Source organism: Geotrypetes seraphini, chromosome 2, assembly GCF_902459505.1.
Source record: "Geotrypetes seraphini chromosome 2, aGeoSer1.1, whole genome shotgun sequence".
Lineage (NCBI taxonomy): Eukaryota > Metazoa > Chordata > Amphibia > Gymnophiona > Dermophiidae > Geotrypetes > Geotrypetes seraphini.
The window spans coordinates 145,725,856-145,751,265 of NC_047085.1; positions in this window are offsets into that span (position 1 = coordinate 145,725,856).

Below are 25,410 nucleotides of genomic sequence, written 5' to 3' on the forward strand. Positions count from 1 at the left end.
CCGTTTCGCCACTCGGGCTTCATCTAGGGTCAATATAGTCGAGCTGAAATTAAAAGAATTTTAGATTATAATCCGTCTACTTAAACAGTTTTATACACATATTTGACCTTACTTAAACATTAAAAACGGTACTCACCGCTCACAGCATAATCCGGCTTTTCGGATTCAAAATATGGCGTCGGCAAACACACACTTGTGCGCATGCCTTTTATTCGTAAATGGCTATGACATCACAAGCCTTTAACACGCCCATTTTTTCTTTTTTTATTATTGTTTAATAAAATGTATATGTATAAATGTATGTAAATTATTATAGGAAAGCGTACCAGTCAATAGAATTATTTAAGCCATGAGGTTTCAAGGTGTTAAACGTGAAAATCCATTTACATTCTGCCTGATGGAGCTTCTTTTGTCTATTACCTCCCCTTGGTGTTGGTTCAATTGTGTCGAAACAAAAACACTTAAGATCTTTAAACCTGTGATTTTTATCTATGCAGTGTTCGACCAAAGGGGCCGATGTTTTCATGTGTTTTAGATTGGATTTGTGTTCTGAGAGTCTCTGTTTGAATGGTCTAGTCGACATACCTATATACCACAGGTTGCAGGGGCAAATAATTGTGTAGATGATATGGTCCGAAGAACAAGTTAAAAAATGACTAATGCTGACATTCCTTCCATTCTTTTCAAAAGACTTGGTTGGCATTACCATCTCACAAAATGCACACTTGCCACATCTAAAAAAACCTTTAGGAAGCAGGCTGGACGTGCGGCTGATTGTAGATTTTAAAAGCGCTGGACTCAACAAATCCTTTAGATTTCTATCTCTTGCAAACGCTATTCTTAACTGATCTTCCTGGAACAAAGGATGGGATTGTATAATGCTCCAGTTGTTTCTAAGGATAGCAGCAGGTATATTTCCTCTAGCAGAAAACCTCATAACGCAGGTTTGTACATCTTCTTGTTGAATTTTGGTGTCCCTGTCTTCTAAAAGAGCTTCTTTATTGTAATATCTCGCTCTTTTATAGGCTTGTTTAAGAACAGTATTGGGATACCCTCTTTCAGTCAATTTGATTTTCAATTTTTTAGCTTGTGATTTGAAATTCCTTAAAGAGGAACAGTTTCTTCTCAATCTGAGAAACTGGGAGAATGGTAAGTTTTTTCTCAGCGCTATCGGGTGGCAGCTCTTAAAATCCAACAAGGTGTTCCTGTCCGTAGGTTTTAAATGAACATCAAACTCAAAATGATCACATTCTTGTATTATAATTAAGTCCAAAAAAATGATTTTATGCATGGCATAAGTCATTGTGAATTGAATGTTAACATCACAACCATTAAGCCAGCTTTTGAACTGTAAAAGATTTTGTTCAGATCCGGTCCATAACATTATGATGTCATCAATATATCGATACCATTTGTAAATATGGACATCAAAAGGAGACTGCTTGATCCATGTGGTTTCAAAACATTCCATGAAAAGATTCGCTACGGACGGAGCAAAAGTTGCCCCCATCGCGACACCCTTCTTTTGCTTAAAAAAACAATTGTCAAATAGAAAGAAATTTTCTTTCATTGCTGTCCTTGCTAGGAAACAAAGAAAATCTGAAGGAATTAGATGAGGACGACTGCGGGCTTCAAAAATGTTCTGGATGATCATTAAAGCTTCATCCTGGGGGATAGACGTGTATAATGACACAACATCAAAAGAAACAAGCAGAAAAGGAAAATCCTCCTTAGGAATGCTATCAAACTTGTTAATAATGTCTTTTGAGTCTTTTAAAAAAGAATCCATCTTGCTAACTTCAGATTTCAAAAAATGGTCAACAAATATCGAAAGTGGTTCCAGGAGAGATCCGCGGGACGACATAATGGGTCTACCCGGAGGGTTAGATAGACTTTTGTGTATCTTAGGCAACGTATATAACACAGGTACCAATGGAGATTTAGTATTGAGAAATTTATGATCTTTGAAAGTGAGAAATCCTGCACTTAAACCTTTATCAGTTTCTGTCAAAATTTTTCTCTGTATACGTTTTGTGGGATTTAAAGCTAGTTTTTCATAAGTGTCTAGGTCACTTAGTTGTCTAAAAATTTCCTGACAGTAATCTTTTTTATCACTGACTACTATTGCCCCTCCTTTATCTGCTTTCTTTATTATGATTGTACTGTCTTTTTTAAGTTCAATTAGAGCCTTTTGTTCTTCTCTGGTTAAGTTGGCTTTGTACCGGGGATTAGTGTTGGTCCATTCTATGATATCCCGCAATACACATTGTTTGAAAGCATTAATAACTGGATCGAGAGGAATTGGAGGGGACCACGTAGAAGGAGGATTAACCACCGTATGATCTCCGGACTTCGTGGTGTTATTAAAGAAAACTTTGATCTGTAGTTTTCTCAAAAATTTCTCAAAATCCACATTAAATTGAAATAAATCAAAATTGGTTGAAGGCACAAAGGACAGACCATGTGATAACAAAGACATCTCGTTGTCATTTAAATCCCTACTAGACAGATTGATCACCACTGGCTTGGTCTGGTCTGTGACCGTGTGTGTGGTCTGTTGCGTTGAGACCCTCCTCGACTTCTTAGCCGGCCTCTCCTGGGGGGTTGACCTCTTGACAAAAAAGAAGACGAATGATTACTACTTGTAGAGCTGGATGTAGAATGACCATCAGAGCTGACAGATTGCGTCATATCGTCTGGTTTTTGGATGTCTTTTTTATACATCCATGAATACACTCTATTCGCAGAATAATCATATTCATCCCTCTTGAACTTACGGACCTTATTCTTTTTTATAGAATCCTTCAATTTAGACATATTATCTTCCAAATTCTTAAAATGAATCTCAAAATCATTCTCAGAAAGAGAGGATTTTAAAGATGTTAAATCTGCATCAAGTTTGGCTTTTTGTTCATTTACAATTTTGTTACTATGTTGAATAATTAGCAACATTAAATCCAATGAACATTTATTAAGTATCTTATTCCAAACTTCAATAAAGCCGCTGTCTTCTTTAAAAATTTGCGGAGCTTTGTTGATGCGGAGACCTCTTGGAATTCTCTCCAATTTGCAGTATTCTATCAGCATGCTGCTGTTAATATCCATGCTGACAATGGACTTAAATAACTTGGTAACGTCATTCCATGGCGAAGTAAAAGAAGTTGTAATTTCTGCAACATCAAATTGCGAAGGGACATTGAGCAATGTTCCCATCATATCTACTGAAAAGCTATGAGCGCTTTTCCACTGTTCTACCATTATAATACAAAGTGATTCACTACTGAACAGGAATGGTAATCAGTCCTTTAGGTACCAACAGTCAAATTCAAAATGAGGACTGGAATCAGTTAGGTCATGGAATGAAGCCCTCAGTAACCTGTGGGTGCTGTGTATTAATAACAACAACCTAATACAGGTAGGTACTTTTTCATTCATCGGGCTTCAAACCGTATTTTTTTAATTTGTTTTTTCAATGCTTGTAAAACTTGTTTAATAATTATCAAAAACTTTAAAAAATAGAGGTTTGCTCTTATAATTTATGCAAACACATAAAGCGACACTTATCTTATTGAGCGAGTCACTTATCAGCTGTGCTCAGACTATCGGACCGACGGGACCCATTTCGCCACTCGGGCTTCATCTAGGGTCAATATAGTCGAGCTGAAATTAAAAGAATTTTAGATTATAATCCGTCTACTTAAACAGTTTTATACACATATTTGACCTTACTTAAACATTAAAAACGGTACTCACCGCTCACAGCATAATCCGGCTTTTCGGATTCAAAATATGGCGTCGGCAAACACACACTTGTGCGCATGCCTTTTATTCGTAAATGGCTATGACATCACAAGCCTTTAACACGCCCATTTTTTCTTTTTTTATTATTGTTTAATAAAATGTATATGTATAAATGTATGTAAATTATTATAGGAAAGCGTACCAGTCAATAGAATTATTTAAGCCATGAGGTTTCAAGGTGTTAAACGTGAAAATCCATTTACATTCTGCCTGATGGAGCTTCTTTTGTCTATTACCTCCCCTTGGTGTTGGTTCAATTGTGTCGAAACAAAAACACTTAAGATCTTTAAACCTGTGATTTTTATCTATGCAGTGTTCGACCAAAGGGGCCGATGTTTTCATGTGTTTTAGATTGGATTTGTGTTCTGAGAGTCTCTGTTTGAATGGTCTAGTCGACATACCTATATACCACAGGTTGCAGGGGCAAATAATTGTGTAGATCACAGTTCTTCAACCGCCGGTCCGCGGACCGGTAACGGTCCGCAGGAAATTTTTGCCGGTCCGCACAGGACCGGCAAGATTGACTCATTTGAACTTCCTGCCGGTCAGCGCAGGACCGGCAAGATCAGCATCGGAAGCGTGCGCTGGGCCGGAGAGATCTTGGGGAGCCTCCGACAGTGGCTTTCTCCCCTCTCTGCAGCTCTCCTTTACTTCCCAGCGCAGCGATTCACGAAGGCAGCCTCGGGGCTTTTGCTGAGTCGCGGCTGCCTCTGATGATGCAACTTCCTCTTTCCTCAGAGGCGGCGCGACACAACAAAGGACCCGAGGCTGCCTTCGTGAATCGCTGCGCTGGGAAGTAAGAAGAGCTGCTGGGAGGGGAGAAAACCACTATCAGTCTGGGAAGCTGCTGGGCAGGGGAAAAAAAGGGACAGCTGCTACTGGAAAGGGAGAAGGAGAGATGCTTCTGGGAGGGGAGGAGGGAAAGGAATCTGGGAAGCTGCTGGGCCAGGAAAAAAAGGGACAGCTGCTACTGGAGAAGGAGAAGGAGAGATGCATCTGGGAGGGGAGGAGGGAAAGGAATCTGGGAAGCTGCTGGGTCAGGAAAAAAAAGGACAGCTGCTACTGGAGAGGGAGAAGAAGGAGAGATGCTTCTGGGAGGGGAGGAGGGAAAGGAATCTGGGAAGCTGCTGGGCAAGATAAAAAAAGGGACAGCTGCTACTGGACAGGGAGAAGAAGAAGGAGAGATGCTTCTGGGAGGGGAGGAGGGAAAGGAATCTGGGAAGCTGCTGGGCAAGGAAAAAAAGGGACAGCTGCTACTGGATAGGGAGAAGAAGGAGAGATGCTTCTGGGAGGGGATGAGGGAAAGGAATCTGGGAAGCTGCTGGGCTAGGAAAAAAAGGGACAGCTGCTACTGGAGAGGGAGAAGAAGGAGAGATGCTTCTGGGAGGGGAGGAGGGAAAGGAATCTGGGAAGCTGCTGGGCAAGGAAAAAAAGGTACAGCTGCTACTGGAGAGGGAGAAGGAGAGATGCTTCTGGGAGGGGAGGAGGGAAAGGAATCTGGGAAGCTGCTGGGCAAGGAAAAAAAGGGACAGCTGCTACTGGAGAGGGAGACGGAGAGATGCTGCTGGGAGGGGAGGAAGGGAAGAGAGTTACTGCTGGACAGGAGGAGGAGGGAAGGGAGAATGAAAAAAGGAAGGAAACAGCTGGCAGAGAGATTAGAGGAGGGGAAGGGGAGACACAGGCATGAGAAAGTAGAGAGATAGATGATAAGAAGGGGTCAGCAGAAAAATAAGCAGAGGGACAACGATGATAGATCTGGTGTAGGAGAGATAAAAATGAAGAGAGCAGTGAAGCTGGAATGAATCATGTAAATAGGAGAGAGGGGCACAAGCTGGATGGAAAGGGGAGAGGGACATAGAAAGAAGACAGATACCATATGGAAGGGGGAGAGGACAGATAGTGGATGGAAGGGGCAGATGCTGGATTGAAGAGACAGAGAGGGCATACGCTGGAAGGAAGAGAGTGAAAAAAAGATTGAAAGCAGAAACCAGAGACGACAAAAGGTAGAAAAAAATAATTTTATTTCTATTTTGTGATTAGAATATATCAGATTTGAAATATATATCCTGCTAGAGCTGGTGTTAGACATAACTGGGGACTGCAAAACCCAGGCAGTGCTTCTTTAGCTTTCAGCTGGCTTAGGGCGCTCTCTGACCAGGGGGCAGTTGCCCTAGTTGCACTCCCCTAAAACTATTCCTGTCATGTGTTACTTCAGTATTCTGTTAGCATGATATTTCTGTGTAGCATTCTGTAATAATTTGGCTTGTTCAGTTTTCTTGATAGTAGAGGGGATATATGTGAAGGGGAGGAGAGACAGGGGTTTTGTTGATCCTTGCTCTGAATTATTTGTATTTATAAAATGACAATTCTAAAGAATATTGTTTCTTTTTATACTTTAATAAAATACATTCAATATAAAATCATAACTGAGGCTTGTGTGGATGGGATCAGATGATTTGTGGGGACCGAGCTCGCGGAGATGGGGCGGAAACGGGATTTTTAAATTTTAGTCCTAGTAGTTTGCCGGTCCACAAAATAATTATTTTTTTTCTGCCGGTCCATGGGTGTAAAAAGGTTGAAGAACACTGGTGTAGATGATATGGTCCGAAGAACAAGTTAAAAAATGACTAATGCTGACATTCCTTCCATTCTTTTCAAAAGACTTGGTTGGCATTACCATCTCACAAAATGCACACTTGCCACATCTAAAAAAACCTTTAGGAAGCAGGCTGGACGTGCGGCTGATTGTAGATTTTAAAAGCGCTGGACTCAACAAATCCTTTAGATTTCTATCTCTTGCAAACGCTATTCTTAACTGATCTTCCTGGAACAAAGGATGGGATTGTATAATGCTCCAGTTGTTTCTAAGGATAGCAGCAGGTATATTTCCTCTAGCAGAAAACCTCATAACGCAGGTTTGTACATCTTCTTGTTGAATTTTGGTGTCCCTGTCTTCTAAAAGAGCTTCTCTATTGTAATATCTCGCTCTTTTATAGGCTTGTTTAAGAACAGTATGTGCTCGCAAATGCCGTCCTTGATCATAGCTTCCACCATCTTCCCTATAATTGAAGTCAGGCTCACCGGCCTGTAGTTCCCGGGGTCACCCCTCGATCCCTTCTTGAAGATAGGTGTGACATTCATGGACACAATCCCTTTGTAAATGCACACTAAAGCACTTAGGCACTATCTTACAGATTCTATATAGGTTGCCCAAATGTGGGTGCCCATGGCAAATGCATGTGCCAATTAATTAGTTAATTAATTAGTTAATTAGTTAATTAATTAATTAGTTAGTTAATTAATTCATCAATTAATTAGTTAATTGGCTCATCATTATATCCCAGGAGTTACATTAGACAACTTGGAAATGGGCTTTTACAATTACCATTTATGTTACCGTATTTCAGGGTTGGCTCCCTGTCTTGGTACAGAAATTATTTTAAAAGTTTTCTGAACCTGAGATAGTGGTCACAAGATCATTGGGCTCCTTTTACTAAGGTGCACTAGTGTTTTTAGCGCACGCTAACCCCACACTACGTGCTAAAACTAATGCCAAAACTAATGGTAGAGTTAGCATCTAGTGTTCGATAATTTAGCACGCGCTAAAACCGCTAGCACAACTTAGTAAAAGGAGCCCATAGTGTAGGTGGTAGTTGGTTCCAGCATTTTGCTAATTGATATTGGATGGATAAGGTAATTTGCTTGGTAGACTTTATATTGTTACCTGTATTTCAAATTTTTTATTTTTTTTTACAAATTATTGAAACATTACAAACAATTATTAAGAAAATCTTTCCTTAAGGAGTAGTTTTTCAATAGTGGCATATAAATAATTTGGAAAAATAAATATATTTAAAGTTATTTTGCAAAACAAAGGATTTTAATATTTAAAAAATAAAGCCACATTTTATTAGGGCTTTATGTTACATGCACCGTTTTGTATTCTAGAATGATGATGCTGATTCATGCTACAGATTTATTTTAATGAATAATTATTTATCACTGCGTAGGCGCAATTGCAAACTGTGGTGACTTAAGGTGATTGAAGGTTTGCTTCCTAATGTTCTTTTAGCATATGGAATGGAGGATGAGAGCTCAGTATAAAACACACTAGGTGCTTTTTATCCATTAATGAGAAAGAGAGTGACCTCATATTCCCCTAGATTGCTTCATGAATATTTAAAACCATGGCATGTCATTAAGCAGCTCGTACACAACCAATTGATCTGAATCTGATTTGCAGCTGTGTCACACTCTCTCATTTACATCTGTCTGAACCACAGACTTCCTTCTCTTGAAAATAAAATAAGGCAGAAATTGATTAAGGTACAATATTGAAAACATGCTAAAAGAAACAAGAATGGTTATGTAACAGCTGAGTATTACATTCCCAAATAAAGGCCAACCATGCAGAAATAGTTTCCTGATTTGCATGATATCATGTGTGTGAGGTGATATACATAACCATTTTATTATGCAATTACTGGTTGTTCATGCTTGTGCCTTCATTGCTTGTTAGCAAGTCCCACTGCTACAATGTTAAATAAGTGAACTATACTAATTCCTTTACTATGTCAATGTTGCTGTTGCATGCCGCAATAGCTCTATGGAGACCATCCAAAGTCTACTAAATCTGTCACAGATTAGACAAGGTACTGATACAGAGCTGCAGAACACAAATCTTTATTACAGTGTACAGGTACACAGTCTTTTCTTCCATTAGGCTGAGCTTCAGGATATATGCATACAATAATATTTCTCTTTAGATTGTCTATCATGGGTCAGAAAACAGCACCTGCTCAGCCTTCATTGTAGATCACATTTAGCCTATCAAATTATCAGGCTCTCCTGGTTTAGTTTGGCATCTATGAGGAAGTTATATATTATATGAACAGATTTACAGACTATAGAATAAAGCAGTGTTCTTCAACCTTTTGACACCTATGGACTGGCAGAAATAAAATAATTATTTTGTGGACCGGCAGAGAAGACTAAAAGCACCTATGTAGACAATTATAAATATACATATGTAGCCATACAATTAGTTAAAGACCAAAGATGAGATAAGATTCGATTAGAACTCATTTTAGTAAATTAAGCATCACAAGCAATAAGTAAAACATTAGGATAAGAAATTATACTCAGCTGAAATAGCACAGTTACTTACCGTAACAGGTGTTATCCAGGGACAGCAGGCAGATATTCTTAATGCATGGATGATGTCACCAACGGAGCCCCGGTACGGACACTTTTAACTAGAAAGTTCTAGTTGACCGTACCGCGCATGCGCGGGTGCCTTCCCGCTCGACGGAGGAGAGCGTGGTCCCCAGTTAAGATAAGCCAGCTAAGAAGCCAATCCGGGGAGGAGGGCGGGTCCTAAGAATATCTGCCTGCTGTCCCTGGATAACACCTGTTACGGTAAGTAACTGTGCTTTATCCCAGGACAAGCAGGCAGCATATTCTTAACGCATGGGTGACCTCCAAGCTAACAGAGAGGGAGGAGGGATGGTTGGCCATTAGGAAAATAAATTTTGTAACACAGATTGGCCGAAGTGTCCATCCCATCTGGAGAAGGCATCCAGACAGTAGTGAGTAGTGAACGTGTGAACTGAGGACCAAGTGGCAGCCTTGCAGATTTCCTCGATGGGCGTGGAACGGAGGAAAGCCACAGAAGCAGCCATAGCTCTGACCCTGTGGGCCGTGACAGCACCTTCCAGTGAGAGACTGGCCCGAGCATAACAGAACGCAATGCAGGCAGCAAGCCAGTTGGAAAGCGTTCGTTTAGAGACAGGGCGACCTAGACGGTTAGGGTCGAAGGACAGAAAGAGCTGAGGTGAGGAGCGGTGAGCCCTGGTACGGTCAAGGTAGTATGCAAGGGCAAGCTTACAGTCCAGCGTGTGCAACGCCTGTTCCCCAGGATGAGAATGGGGCTTAGGGAAAAAGACAGGCAACACAATGGACTGGTTGAGGTGGAAGTCCGAGACCACCTTGGGAAGGAATTTAGGATGGGTACGCAGAACCACCTTGTCATGGTGAAAAACAGTGAAAGGAGGGTCGGTAACCAGTGCATGCAACTCACTAACCCTCCTGGCAGAGGTGATGGCAATGAGGAAAAGCACCTTCCATGTAAGAAGTTTGAGCGAAGTTGTGGCAAGAGGCTCAAAAGGAGGTTTCATGAGAGCTGATAAAACCACATTCAGGTCCCAGACGACAGGAGGAGGCTTCAGAGGTGGTTTGACATTGAAGAGGCCTCTCATGAACCGGGAAACCAAAGGATGAGCCGTAAGCGGTTTTCCGAGGATAGGCTCATGAAACGCAGTGATGGCACTGAGGTGGACTCTGATCGAGGTAGACTTGAGGCCAGCGTCGGAGAGAGAGAGCAAATAGTCCAATACAGTTTCCACCGCCAATGAGGTGGGATCATGATGACGCAGTAGACACCAAGAGGAGAACCTGGTCCACTTTTGATGATAACATTGGAGGGTGGCCGGTTTCCTAGATGCATCCAAAATGCGACGGACGGGCTAAGACAGATTCTCTGAAGAGGTTAGCCCGAGAGAAACCAAGCTGTCAGGTGGAGCGAAGACAGATTGGGATGTAGTAGAGACTGATGCTGCTGCGTAAGTAGAGTAGGAAACACAGGAAGAGGAATGGGCTCTCTGGAGCTGAGCTGAAGCAGGAGGGAGAACCAGTGTTGGCGAGGCCACCGAGGGGCGATGAGAATCATGGTGGCCCTGTCCCTGTGGAGTTTGGATAACGTCCGCAACATCAGAGGTAGAGGAGGAAAGGCATAGAGGAACCGATCCGTCCAGTCGAGCAGGAATGCGTCTGGGGTCAGACGATGAGGAGAGAAGAGTCTGGAACAGAACTGGGGCAGCTGATGGTTGTGAGGAGCTGCAAAGAGGTCCACCTGTGGAGTGCCCCAGCGAGCAAAGATGGAGTGGAGTGTTGGAGGGTCCAGAGTCCACTCGTGGGGTTGAAGGATGCGGCTGAGAATGTCGGCCAGGGAGTTCTGTTCGCCCTGGATGTATACAGCCTTGAGGAAGAGACTGTGGGTCGTGGCCCAGGTCCATATTCGGAGGGCCTCCTGACAGAGGAGGGGGGATCCGGTGCCGCCTTGCTTGTTTATGTAGTACATGGCGACTTGATTGTCCGTGCACAGGAGAAGAACCTGAGGGTAGAGAAGGTGCTGGAAGGCCTTGAGAGCATAGAACATGGCTCTGAGTTCCAGGAAATTGATGTGATGTTGATGCTCCTGAGGGGTCCAGAGTCCCTGGGTGCGTAGATCCCCCAGGTGAGCTCCCCACGCATAGGGGGAGGCATCCGTGGTTATGATCATGGAGTGAGGGGGTAGATGAAAGAGTAGACCACTGGAAAGATTTGAGGAGTTCAACCACCAGTGAAGAGATTGCTGAAGAGACGATGTCACAGAGATGGGATGAGAAAGAAGATCCGTGGTCTTTGACCATTGGTTGGCAAGAGTCCATTGAGGTGTCCTGAGGTGGAGTCGCGCCAGAGGAAGCACATGGACCGTCGAGGTCATGTGGCCCAGGAGGATCATCATCTGCCGAGCTGGGACGGAGTGATGAAGGAGCACCTGACGACAGAGATGGAGCAGGGTCCGTTGTCGGTCGGCGGGAAGAAACGCCCTCATCAGAGTGGTGTCCAGAACTGCTCCAATGAATTGAAGTCGCTGTGTGGGAAGTAGGTTCGACTTGGGGTAGTTGATCTCGAACCCCAGTAGATGGAGGAGCGAGATGGTGTGATGAGTGGCTTGTAGCACAAGCGGAGATGTAGGCGCTTTCACCAACCAATCGTCCAAGTAGGGGAACACCTGGAGGTCGTGAGACCTGAGGAAGGCCGCCACCACAATAAGGCACTTGGTGAACACCCTGGGTGATGATGCGAGGCCAAAGGGTAGCACTTTGTACTGATAGTGACGGTGCTGTATCTGAAACCGTAGGTAGCGACGTGAAGTCGGATTGATTGGGATGTGAGTGTAGGCCTCTTTGAGGTCCAGGGAACATAGCCAGTCGTGTTGAGAGAGAAGAGGGTAAAGCGTGGCAAGGGAGAGCATTCTGAACAGACACTTGTTGAGGTCCCTGAGATCGAGGATGGGACGGAGGTCTCCTGTCTTCTTGGGAACCAGGAAGTAGCGGGAGTAGAATCCCTGGCCCCTTTGGTCCGGAGACACCTCTTCGATGGCATTGAGAAGAAGGAGGGATTGGACCTCCCTCAGGAGGAGGGGGGTTTGGGAGGAGTGAGAAGCAGACTCTATGGGAGGATTGTCTGGTGGAAGAGTCTGGAAGTTGAGAGAGTAGCCGTGGCGAATGATGTTGAGGACCCATTGGTCTGATGTGATGACCTCCCAACGGCTGAGGAAGATTTGGAGGCGACCTCCGATAGGTTGAGGAAGAGGCAATGATGGTGGGAGACTGGCTATGCCCTGGAAGAAAAAGTCAAAAGGGCTGAGAAGGTTTTGACGGAGGAAGAGGCTTGGCAGGTTGGTGAGACTGTGAGCGAGCCTGTGTTTGATGCTGTTGACGAGATCGGCGAGGCTGCTGTTGAGGCGGGATGAGAGGTCTGGCCGAGAACCTGCGTTGGTAGGAAGACTGCTGTCTGTAGGGGCGAGCAGGCGGGGTCTTCTTTTTAGGCTTCACCAGGGTGTCCCACCTGGTCTCGTGAGCCGAGAGTTTTTGGGTTGTTGAGTCCAGGGACTCCCCGAAGAGTTCATCACCAAGACAAGGTGCATTAGCCAGGCGGTCTTGGTGGTTAATGTCGAGGTCAGAAACTCTCAACCAGGCCAGACGTCGCATGGCAACAGCCATGGCAGACGCTCGAGAGGTCAGCTCAAATGAGTCATAAATGGAGCGCACCATGAATTTTCAGAGTTGGAGCAGACTGGAAATTTGTTGTTGAAAAAGAGGTACCTTACGTTCAGGGATGTATTTTTGTAAGGCGGAGAGTTGTTGCACCAGATGCTTCATGTAGAAGGAGAAGTGAAAGGTGTAATTATTTGCCCTGTTGGCCAGCATTGCATTCTGGAAAAGGCGCTTGCCAAACTTATCCATAGTTTTTCCCTCTCTGCCAGGAGGGGTGGAGGCATAGACACTGGAGCCCTGAGTTTTCTTTAAGGTGGACTCCACCAGGAGAGATTCATGGGGCAATTGAGGCTTGTCAAACCCTGGGATGGGAATGACCCGATACAAGCTATCCAATTTGCGAGGGGCCCCCGGGACAGTGAGGGGGTTCTCCCAGTTCTTATAAAAAGTTTCCCGTAGGATGTCATGTACGGGTAACTTGAGGAATTCCTTAGGAGGTTGCTCAAAGTCTAAGGCATCGAGAAAGGCCTGTGACTTTTTAGAGTCGGACTCTAAGGGAATGGAAAGAGCAGCAGACATCTCCCTAAGGAATTTGGTGAACGAGGACTGTTCAGGTTTTGAGACGGTATCAGTCACTGAAGGTTCCTCGTCCGTGGAGGAAGCGTCTTCCTCAGTACCGTGTGGGGATTCTTCCCATAAGTCTGGGTCCCTGATGTCGGGGTGCGCACGGCGGGACATCGGTGTGGAGGGCTCGGCATGGCGAGTTTTGGAGAGAGACTTGCCAGAGCGGACCGAGGCAGTACCGGGTGAGGAAGACCGGTGCCGTACCTGGTACTGAGGAGGATCGGCATCAGAGCGGGTCTGTACCGTAGGTTGGGAAAGATGTGGCTCAGCCGAGAGGACCGGCATGGAAGTGTTGAGCGGTACCGAGGGGGTCGACACCGATGGAACGGTGCGAGGCTCGGACCGGTCCCGTACTGGAAGGTGCGGTGCCAGCAACGCCGGCAATAGTTGTTGGAGCTGTTGTTGCAGCTGCTCCTGTAATTGTGTTTGGAGTATGGCCGCGATGCGGTCGTCCAGGGGAGGCACCGGTACCGCTTTTTTCTTCTTCGGTACCATAGGTGCCGCTCTACGCTCCGGCGATGAGGAGGCCGATGACGAGGCACTCACCGATATCGGAGCGGAGCGTTTGCGGGGTCGAAGCGGTGCCGGGGTTGCCGGTGTCGCAACCGTGGCAGGAGGGCGCTCAAGGGAAGTGGAAGGCTTCTTAGCCGGCTTACCTGGGGCCAGCGACCCCGAAGAAGGATCCGGTGGAGTCGAAGTAGTCGGTGTCGACTTTTGCGGTGCCGTCGACGTCGCGGCAGATTCCTTGGCAGATCCGGTACCAAATAGAATATTTTGCTGGATCTGCCTATTTTTTAAGGTGCGCTTTTTAAGCGTAGCACAGCGGGTGCAGGTGTCCGCCCGATGCTCTGGACCCAAGTACTGCAGGCACCAATTATGCGGGTCGGTAAGAGAGATCGGGCGTGCACACCGCTGGCACTTCTTAAAGCCCGGTTGAGGGGGCATGAAGGGAAACACGGCCTCCGCAAAATCAAAGTTGGAGGCCTGTATGGTGGCAACATGCCCCGCCGGGGCCGGCCTGAAAAATAAAGAAAATCCGACAATTTTTTTTTTTTTTTTTTTTTAATTTTAAATAAAAAGTAAAGTAACCCGAAGGGAAAAAAAGAGAAAAACAACGAAAAATTACGCGAGCGGGAAGGCAGGATTGATTTTTCAACGGCCGTTGAAAACACATGCGTCTTCTTCGCTCCGCAGAAACAAAGAAACTGGGGACCACGCTCTCCTCCGTCGAGCGGGAAGGCACCCGCGCATGCGTGGTGCGGTCAACTAGAACTTTCTAGTTAAAAGTGTCCGTACCGGGGCTCCGTCGGTGACGTCACCCATGCGTTAAGAATATGCTGCCTGCTTGTCCTGGGATAAGTAACAATTACCTCAAAAATGAGAAGAGACATTTGTTATTGGAAACCATATTTTGCTAGTTTTAAAGCTCTTGTTAGTAAGGGAATTGGCTTTGCATTCATATTTATGAATCATCATGACCGTAGCCCACCAAAGAGAAGTGTTTAATAATTAAGCTGATGTCCAGTGTGAGAGTAAGAGCCATGAGAATATCGAGTAACTTAGAATGCCATTTTTCCAGTGCATCAGGCAAAGCAAAAGAACGAAAGAAAATGATATCAAAAGATAACCGAGAAGAAATAGGAAGTATAGTGCATATGGTTTTCCATACTGATCTCCAAAATGGTTGAATATTTGGGCAGTCATAAATCATATGCTTAAAGTCACCTAAATTTCCATTACAATGCCAGCATTTATTTGACTTCGTTAAATGGGCCCTATGTAGCTTGCTACGAGTCCAATATGCTTTATTGAAAAAAAATATATAGGGCTCCTTTTACAAAGTTGTGCTAGCGTTTTTAGCGCATGCACCATATTAGCGCGCACTGTAGCGCATGCTAGCTGAAAAATTACCGCCTTCTTAAAAGGAGGCGGTAGCGGCTAGTGCGCGCGGCATTTTAGCACACGCTAAGCGCGTGCTAAAACCGCTAGCGCACCTTTGTAAAAGGAGCCCATAGTGACTGCATAATGAGATGCAGTGGTGGATAGTGTAGGACGCTGTGTATACTTAAAAAAAATTATCCATTGGTCATCAGATCTAGCACAAAAATGTCTACATGGTTCAATGCAGAGTACTACCCAAGAACCACTTTTACAAAGCGCTGTCCTCACCCTATTGTTATCTCCATCCCCTTTTTACCTCCCTTTTCATTTATTTTATCTTGATATACTTCACTCTTCCTTGCCCACAGACCCCTTTGTTACCATATGCTTTTGTTTGTTCAGTCCTTGATATTTTAACGATGAATGCCTCCCTTTTTTTTTTTCTTATTAAAATTTAGTATTGTAAACCGCCTACGTAACCCTTGATGGACGGTATATTAAGTCTGAAATGAACTTGGAAACTTGGAAGAAGTAGAGCATCCTCTAGGATGTCACAAGGTAAAAATGCAGAATACTTGCATTAAGTTAAACACTAGTGCCAGCATTTAACTTAACCTATTCAATATGCCAGCCGAATGTGGCCCCATATTATTACATTATGGGCAAAAAAGGGAACAAGGAAAAAGACCTAGAGAAGTAGCCTAGTGGTAAGTGCAGCAACCTGGGGAACTGGGCTCAAGTCCCACTGCAGCTACTTGTGTTTCTGAGTGAGTCACATAACCCTCCAATTCCTCAGGTATATAATAAGTACCTGTGTATAATATGTAAACTGCTTTGATTTTAACCACAGAAAGGCAGTGTATTAAGCTCCATCCCCTTTCCCTAAAAAAAAAAAAAAAAAGAGGAAAAGCCTACATAGGAAATGAACATTTTGGGCTCAATATTCAAAATGATGTAACTGAGCAAGAGAAGTCTTGCTGGTTAAATTGATCCTGCAGGAGGGAGTGGGGGGTTACTGCTAATGTTCAGCAGCACTTAACCGGATAGTGCCATCAATTATTAGCACTGACCATGGGCATCAGAATAGGGGGGGGGAGCACAGGACCATGGCTTCCCCAAAAATTGACACTCAGACGAGTCAGTTATGGCTCTCCCAACTCCCCCTCTTACTGCCTTCCCTGCTGCCATCATTTTAAATTTTAGGGCAGCCGTCGGAGGCAATGAAGTGAGCCTGCCAACATCAGCCTGCCCCAGAAGTCATCATTCTACAGCAGCTTCCTCTTCCCATGTATTCAGGATGCTGTGGAATGATGACTTCTGGGGTAGGCCTACAGCGGCAGGCTCACTTTGTTGCCACCACAGGCTGCCTGAAGATTTAAAATTACAGCAGTTGGGGAGGCAATAGGTAGGGGAGTCGGGAGCTGGAGCTGGGAGGTAGTTGGGAAGGCAGGGAAGCAAAGATGCTGCACAGGCTGGGGATTTGGAAAGGCAGGGAAGAAGCGATGCTCACGGGCTGGGAGGGGAAGGCAGGAAAGGACAGATGCTGTATAGGCTGGTGGGATTGCGAAGGCAAAAAGAACAGATGCTGCACAGGCTCGGGGGTAGGGAAGTCAGGGAAGGACAGATATCACATGGGCTGGGGGTTGGGAAGGCAGGGAAGGACAGATGAGGCACAGGCTGGGAGGGGTTGAGAAGGACAGATGAGACACAGGCTGGGGGGGCTAGAAAGGGAGGGAAAGAGAGATGCTGCTAGTGGGGGACGGAAGAGAAAAAGAGAATTGTTTGACATAGGTGCATGGAGTGGGAGAGAAATAGAGATGTTATTGACAAAGACAGGGGGGAAGCCACTTATTGCCCTGGATTGTTAGTATGGAATATTACTACTCCTTGGGTTTTGGCCAGGTACTAGTGACCTGGATTGGCCACCGTGAGAACAGGCTACTGGGCTTAATGGACCATTGGTCTGACCTAGTAAGGCTATTTTTATGTTCTTATGTCTAAGTCACAACGTATTAGTTTCATCCAGGAAGTCTCGTGAAACATTTAATTATCCTTGCAGGATGACCATTTAGGTTGGCCCACATCCCACTCCTCCAGATATGCCCCTTTTAGCACTGCGTGTACAATGGCATTCAAAGACCTAATAAGTCCCTCAATACATCCAGAAAGTCGGTTTAATTATCTGCACTTGGACGAACTGTCTTTTAGGTCATCCAAGAGCCGACATGGACGGGTTTTTAGAAGTGTTTAAGTTTTGATTATGAGCCCCATAGTGTGTTCCCACTCTGAATAATAGATTTCGGGAGGGGGGTTTAAATCATTTTTTTTTCTACTTTGCTTTTGATGAAGCCTTTTAACAGTTGTATTAGCAAATGCTTAAGGGGACCTTTTACTAAACCACAATAGTTTACCACACAGTAACAGCAAATTTGGCATAGCACCTATGGGGACATTCCTGGTATTTTCCATTGCAGGTTACAATATCCAAATAGACTTCAATACTATTGTACATACTATTACCAAAGCTTAGATATCATAGTTAATTTTGGGATATGTAATCCAGTCACAGTGGAAAATGGCAATGCAGCTCTCTACATCGGCTCTTCCTCAGCTCAAACGTGAACTTTACTTACTTCAGCTTTTTAAGCATCCTGGTCAGACAGCATAGATTTCTAATTCTGAAGGAACCTTTCCTTTCTAACAGGGGGCAGCAATTTACTGATTTCATTATTTTTAAGTTGTTGAGGCCAAAAGTTCAACTGATTAAATTCCTTACCCAGATGTCATTCAAGCAAGGCTTCAGAAGGAGGAGAATCTGAGGCTAAAAATAAGTCAAAATTGTAGAGATTTTTAATAGGACCGAGCAGAATTCTGATTGTCTACATGAGTGGGCCATCAATCTTTCCAGTTTTAAATGACATGCAAGGCATAACGCTATGTCATTCTATTAGAGTAACAGTAAATAAATCTTTTTTTTTTTTTTTTTTGTCATGCTTAGATGGCTTAATCAAATGGCTGAGAGTTAAATTGGATTTCCATCTATTTAAAAATTCCATTTAGTCTGAGTATGTAATAATTTAGATACAATTTTTAAAAATCTCTTGGGTCAATTTTTAAAACTGAGAGGGCACTGTTTTTAAAATATTGATCATGGCTAAAAATATGTACATTCAGCACTGCTATACAGGTAGGCAGCAATCTGTAGATATGTTAAATACAGTCATTGCCAATAGTTTTTATGCAATGCTGGATTATGCAAGGAATCTGGATAACATGCTTCCAACATGCTAGGGGACAATGTGGACATCAAATTGTTTTCAAAAGCTCATCGTGCCTCATTCCGGTAAGTTAAACAGCTATCACAGATACAGGGATGATGATCAAAAGAACATTTTCTACATGGTTAAGGGGGGAGCCTAGGAAGCAAATATACGATATTCTGGGACCTCTATCAGGCAAACCCCATGTCACGTACAAGGGGGTGCTGAAAAGTTAGATGCTCCAGGTATGTGACCAGTACATGAATGCTATTTGGCTTCGCAATTCTGTTTCACTGAGCTCATGAGGTCTTTTCCTCCACCCAAAATATTTGTTACTTCCTTTGTGTTTCATTTATTTATGGTATTGGAGCTCACAACTTTAACATTTTTTGGTTTGGGGATTTTTCATTGATTTTTGAGTGGTGTTTTATACTTAGATGCTATACAGATACCTAAAAGGAGTTAATTTAGTACAGTTTTCTGGCAGTCCTAATTAATCTGCTTTGGGGGGATTCATCAAGGTATGGTAAAAGATCCCCCTCAGGACTCAGCAGCCTGTGGGATACTGGTACCACAGGTAATTGAATCTTACCTTAGAAGAATAATGCTGCTTGCAAGCCACCTTGCCAGCGATGTTATTCCAGTAGCCCAGCGGCTTTGCAGACCGATATTCCCAGATGGTAAAAGAACCTTGCATCAGGGGTCCAACATGATCTTATTATGTGTACTTCATTAAATAGATAAGCAAGAGGATATTAAAATAGCCAAACTTCAGTGACGTACCCATCCCCCTAGGTAACTCCTTCCTACCGACTCCTGCATTGGTTGCCGATGGAGGCACGTATGAAGTTTAAGTTTGGATGTTTTTGCTTTAAGATACTATTCGGTTTAGCCTCTAAATATATAACTGGCCTTTTCTCTTTCTCAACCAATAGACAGAAGAGAAGCTCACACTTGAATTTTGTTTCTCCACCGGTTAGAGGATGTGAATTTAAAAGACATCATCAACATCTTTTCTCATATCTGGCAGCATTATGGGGTAAAGATCTGGAACAATTACTTATGCTTGCTAATACACCTAAAAACATATCTGTTCCTGCAGTACTTAGGTAGCTGATTCGCACAATCTTTCCCACAATATCTGATCTCTGGAGCTGTTAGATACCAGTTTTTGTAGCAATTTGTAACATTTTTAATCATTGTAAACCACATAGAACTTCACGGTCCTGTGGTATATAAATTGCTCTTATTATTATTATTATATGTATCTTCCTCGTTCATCTGTGGAGCTTCTCCAGGTTTTTCTTCCACAAACACCAAACAGAAGTACTGTGGGCTCCTTTTACAAAGCTGTGCTAGCGGTTTTAGCACGCGCTAGACGCTAACGCCAGCATTGAACGGGTTCAGCGCGAGCTAAAATTCTGCATGCGCTAAAAACGCTATCGCAGCTTTGTAAAAGGAGCCTTGAATTTTCTGAGTGTTAAAAATCTCCTGACAATTATTTGAAAATAAACTGATTCAACAATATTTTTCTATTTGATTAAGGGCTTCTTTTACTAAGCTGCGTTAGTGTTTTTAGCGCAAGCAGCATTTTAGCGTGCGCTAAGCCTGCGCTATTCAGCTAGAACTAACGCCAGCTCAAGTCCAGGACAAATATCAGGAAGCTCTGCTTCACGCAACGAGTGGTGGACACCTGGAATGCTCTCCCAGAGGAGGTTATTGCACCATTCTAGGATTTAAAAGCAAACTAGATGCACATTAGAGAATGACACGGTGGTTGTTACCCGCGGCTAGCCGCGGCTAGCCGCGGGTAACCCGCCGAAACGGGAAGAGAAAATTAGTGGTCGCTGCGGGGACGGGGACAAGGCCATTCACCGCCCCGTGGAGCGGTGAATGGTCTCGTCTCCGCAGTGAAGCCAGCACGGATCGCGCGGTCCAGCATCCCCACCCAATCGCCGCATCCCACGTCCTGCCATCTCCCTCCCTCCACCTCACCTTAGGTGCTTGCCGAATCTGAGTTTAATTCTTCTCCCAGCCAGCACGCTTTCAATAAGTCGCGCGTGCGCAGCTGCTTGAATTGTTGAATCTCCTCTGACGCAACCGAAAACAGGAAGTTGGGTCAGGGGAGAAGATTCAACAGCTCAAGCAGCCGGGCACGTGGCTTATTGAAAGCGTGTGGCTGGGAGAAGAATTAAAGTCAGACTCGGCAGGTGCCTAAGGTGAGGTGGAGGGAGGGAGATGGCAGGACGCGGCGGTCGGGTGCTTCTGGACCACGCGATCCGTGATCGTGCATGTTTCCTCACATTAGGAAGGAGGGAGTGGACAGTAGTCTTGGGATCGGGGCAGGCACAGTGATCGCAGGGACGGGGCTAGGACAGTGGTTGCGGTGACGGCGACGGGACAGGGACAATGGTCGCAGGGACGGGGCGGTGATAGGGATGGTGGTCGCAGGGACGGGGCGGTGACGGGGACAAATTTTTTTCCCCGTATCATTCTCTAATGCACATCTCCTTACGAGAGGCATAGAGGGATAGGGGTGACTAAAATTACGCCAGGTGTACACCTGGCTGGGCCTCCGCGTGTGCGGATCACCGGACTTGATGGACTGAAGGTCTGATCCGGAGATGGCAGTTCTTATGCTCTTATGCTCTCAATGCTGGCATTAAGGTCTAGTGCACGCGACAATTTAGCGCGCTTTATTCCGCACATTAAAGCCCTTACGTGGCTTAGTAAAAGGAGCCCTAAGTTTACATTGATAGCTTGCTAAAGCAATTTCAATATCATTTTCAGTCTCCTGCGTTATTCTTTTCTAATCTGTTTTCTCAGTACTTTGGGCTGCATAATTCGCTCATTGTTCTATTTCTAGAATTTTTATATATACCTTCCCGTGCATTTGAAAAGTGTTGGTGTTTGCAGGTGAGGTAGTGAGGTGTGTTGGGGAGGGAATGGATATAGGGGTCCTTTTATCAAGCCATGCTAGCGGGGTTAGTGCGTCGGACATTTCATCATGCACTAACCCCCGCGGCCGGCTAAAAAACTAACACCTGCTCAATGCAGACGTTAGCGGCTAGCGCAACAGGCAGTTTAACGCGCAGTATTATGCAAGTTAAACCCCTACCACAGCTTGATAAAAGGACCCCATAGTGTGCTGGGTACAAAGGGTGGATGTATTTAGTCAGCATACAGTGGTATATTGATATGGTAGATGTAATTTTGGAAATTAAAAGCTTTTTTTCCATATTATCATAAAACCTAAGCAACTCACAGCAAACATGCAAACAAAGGTAAAGCAAAACTGGAAGTTTTGAAGTGCCTTTCTGTGGCGTTTTTGGCCAGCTGCTTTGGTTATTTTTCTTGCCCTTCTTCTGTAGGTGGATGGAGGAGTGAATGTGTGTTTTGCGGAATGTGGTTGGTTGAAAGTATGACTTTCTCTTTCTCTGCGTTTTGTATTTCTCGCTGTTAAAGATCTGCAAAGGTGGAGGAGAGTTGGATTGCAGCATTATTTAATGCTCGGGAGTGTGTGGTGCAGGGGTTAGAGCTACAGCCTCAGCACCCTGAGGCTTTGGGTTCAAATCCCTCACTGTTCTTTGTGATCCTAGGCAAGTCACTTAATTCCCTCATTGCCCCAGGTACATTAGACAGAGTTTGAGCTCACCAGGACAGATAGGGAAATATGATAAAGTAACTGAATGTAAACCACTTAGGATATAAGTAGTATATAATTAATTAATTAACCTTAAGTAAATGGGGTTCTTTGATTCAGTGAGGTCCAAGATGGTTTAACGCTCCAGAGAATACTTATTTTATCCTAGCCCTTTTCTCTACTACTACTGCTATTATTATTTATCACTTCTATAGCACTGAAAGTCATATGCAGTGCTGTACGTTTGATATTTAATAGACGGTCCCTTCTCTGAAGAGCTTACAATCTAACTTGGACAGACATGACATATATGGTTGGGGATGTATAAACCAAGGTGAGAGGAGTTAGGAATTGAAAGCATTCTTGGACTTGAGAACTGCCACCGACGGAGCCCAAACATACAGCACAAGTCAGAAGGAACACACCGGGAAGGGGCAGGCCCGCCATTCCAGTGAAGGCAGGCCTGCTGGCTAGACGCAGGAAGGATCCAGCCGGCCATCTAAAAAAGGTTAAGAAGGGTCTAGGTGGGTTGGGGGGTCCAGTGGGGGTGGGTTTGGGGGGTCCAGGTGGGCTACCTTTATGGGGGTGGGTGGTGTCCTGCAGGAGGGACTGGGCATCCCTCCTGCCATCAAACTTTCGGGGGTGGGGTTATTGGCAGGAGGGATTGGGCATCTCTTCTGCCAGCGATCATTGTGGTGGGGGGGAGGGTCGCAGCAGGTGATGGCAGGATGGACTGGGCATACCTCCTGCTGCAATCATTGCACAAGGGTCACAGCAGGTGCAGGCAGGAGGGACTGGGCATCCCTCCTGCCACGATCATTGCGGGGGGTCGCTGTGGGTGAGGGCAGAAGGGACTGGGCATCCTTCCTGCTGTGATAATTGCAGGGGAGGGAAGGTTCCACGATTCTCTAACCGGCACTTATGGCAGACGCTGGTTAGAGAGTCATGGTTTTAGGCAAAGGACTGGTCTCTCCCATGCCTAAAAGGTCTTGTTTTGGGCGTTTTGGACTTGGGCAAAGTTTTGTTCGGGAATAGGGCTTAAAGATAGACGTAGTGGCGGCCTGGTTGATTAAATGCCTGAATGTACAGGTAGGCTTTTCTCGAAAAAGAACACATTTTGGACGTTTTATTTCTGCCTACTTTGGGCGCCTAATGCCTTAGACCAAAAAGGGACTTAGATATTTTTTTTTTCAATTATGCTTTTCCACATTTATATAATCCCAATATAAAAACAGCCTGTGCAGTTTTACTATGAACTCTTTGCAAAAACAACTGTGCCTTTTGGGTATTTTTACAGAGCTCCGCTGCCAAGCAGCGCACTTTAAATGCCGAGCCATCCATCCTGTAGGCAGTTCAGCATTTAGCATGCACTGATTGGCAGCATAGCTTTGTAAAAGCCCACCTTGCCCCTCCCCCCTTTTACAAAACTGTAGTGCGGTCTTTAGTGCCAGCTGCGGTGGTAACAGCTCAGACGCTCATAGGAATTCTGTGAGCATCGGAGCTGTTACCCCCGCAGCCAGTGCTTAAAACCGTACTACATTTTTGTAAAAGGGGGGGAGGGGGGTTAGTGAGGTGTAGTTAATATTTTTGAGAAAAATCTGGTTTGCAAAGCTATATTTATTTGCAGTTTTGTAGTGTACTCATTGTTAATAAGCTGTTTTGCATAAATTTGTTGTTCTTTAGTTATAAATACAATTTTGCAAATTATAAAAATTTGCAAAAGCAAAGAACAAAATCCCCCTCCCCACCCCCCCACCCCCACCCCCACCCCCATGGCCCAGAATGCTAAATGCTCTGACGCTGCTTCAACTCTCATAGAAATCATATGAGCATTGGAGCAGCATCAAAGCATTTAGCGCCTCAGGCCATGTTAGAAACCTCTACCGCGGCTTTGTAAAAGAGGGCCTTTGGGTGTTGAGGTCAAATAGTTCATGCTATCAAGATGACACATTATTAGCAATTTTAACTCGTGTAATAAACTTGAAAATTCTTTTCCCCTTTTGAAATCCTGGCTTCACTATTAGCTGGACCAACATTTGCGAATTGTTAGCTGGCTAGCTGCTTGAAAACAGGGTTTTGGGTGAATTTATATGCTGTATGCTGACTTCCACAATTACAAACCACTCTTTTTATATTCCATACGTTTTTGCTCCAAAATGAAAACAACTGCCATGTCCTAAGGAAAGTATATATGCTATTGCCCCTCCCTACTTAATTGTACTACATTATGTTGGCAAATTTGGCAATTCCATTCCACTATATAATTCTTTGTACAGAACAATATCTATAAATTCCAACTGTCACAGTACAAGGTGTGTTAATTTCATGCAGTAATTATATTATCTTCACCAGGAATGCTTACTGGACAATATCACAGCAAGAGAACAGAGATTAAAATATATATATATCATAAAACAGAGTATAATTACTAAGCTTCATTTTCTATCAAAAATGTGGTAGAGGAATCAAACAATTCAGACCTGTTATATACCTCCCTTCCCCACTGCCTAAATTACATTTGTAAGAGCTCTCCAAGATGATCCAGCACCCAAACTGCTACCAATAACCCCTCTGTTGCTCTATAATGGAGACATAAATCCCAGGTATCAAAACGCAGCTCTGAGGCCTGTCCTGTACAAGACAATTTAATCAAAGTCATGAATTAGCATTTCCTAGTTGCTAGGAAATGGCACCTCTGAATAGCTGAGAAGAACAGATGCACAAAGAGTTGCTGCTTGAAACAAAGACACATTAGAGAGAAGTTAATTTGATTCCAGCCATATTCCAATAAAGAATGAAATTATTAAGCTATGGCAAGCAGTTTAAGCAGCATTCTTTTTTCCCCCACAAAAATAAAGGTTAGCAAACAAAAAATATATAAAAGGTGATACCTTTTGATCAGAGTAACAAAAGCCTAGCTTTGGGAGTCAACACTCTTCTTTAAAGCACAGCAGAATGAACAAAAAAAAAATGACATTACCAGATAATACAACTACTGTAAAGTAAACATAGAAACATGATGACAGATAAAGGCCAAAAAGCCCATCCAGTCTGCCCATCTGCAATAACTATTATCTCTTTTTCTCTCTGAGAGATCCCATGTGACTATCCCAGGCTTTCTTGAAATCAGACACAGTCTCTGTCTCCACCACCTCTACCGGGAGACTGTTCCACGCATCTACCACCCTTTCTGTAAAAAAGTATTTCCTTAGATTACTCCTGAGCCTGTCACCTCTTAACTTCATCCTATGCCCTCTCATTCTAGAGCTTCCTTTCTAATGAGACTCAACTCATGCGCATTTACATCATGTAGGTATTTAAATGTCTCTATCATATCTCCCCTCTCCCGCCTTTCCTCCAAAGTAAACAGATTGAGATC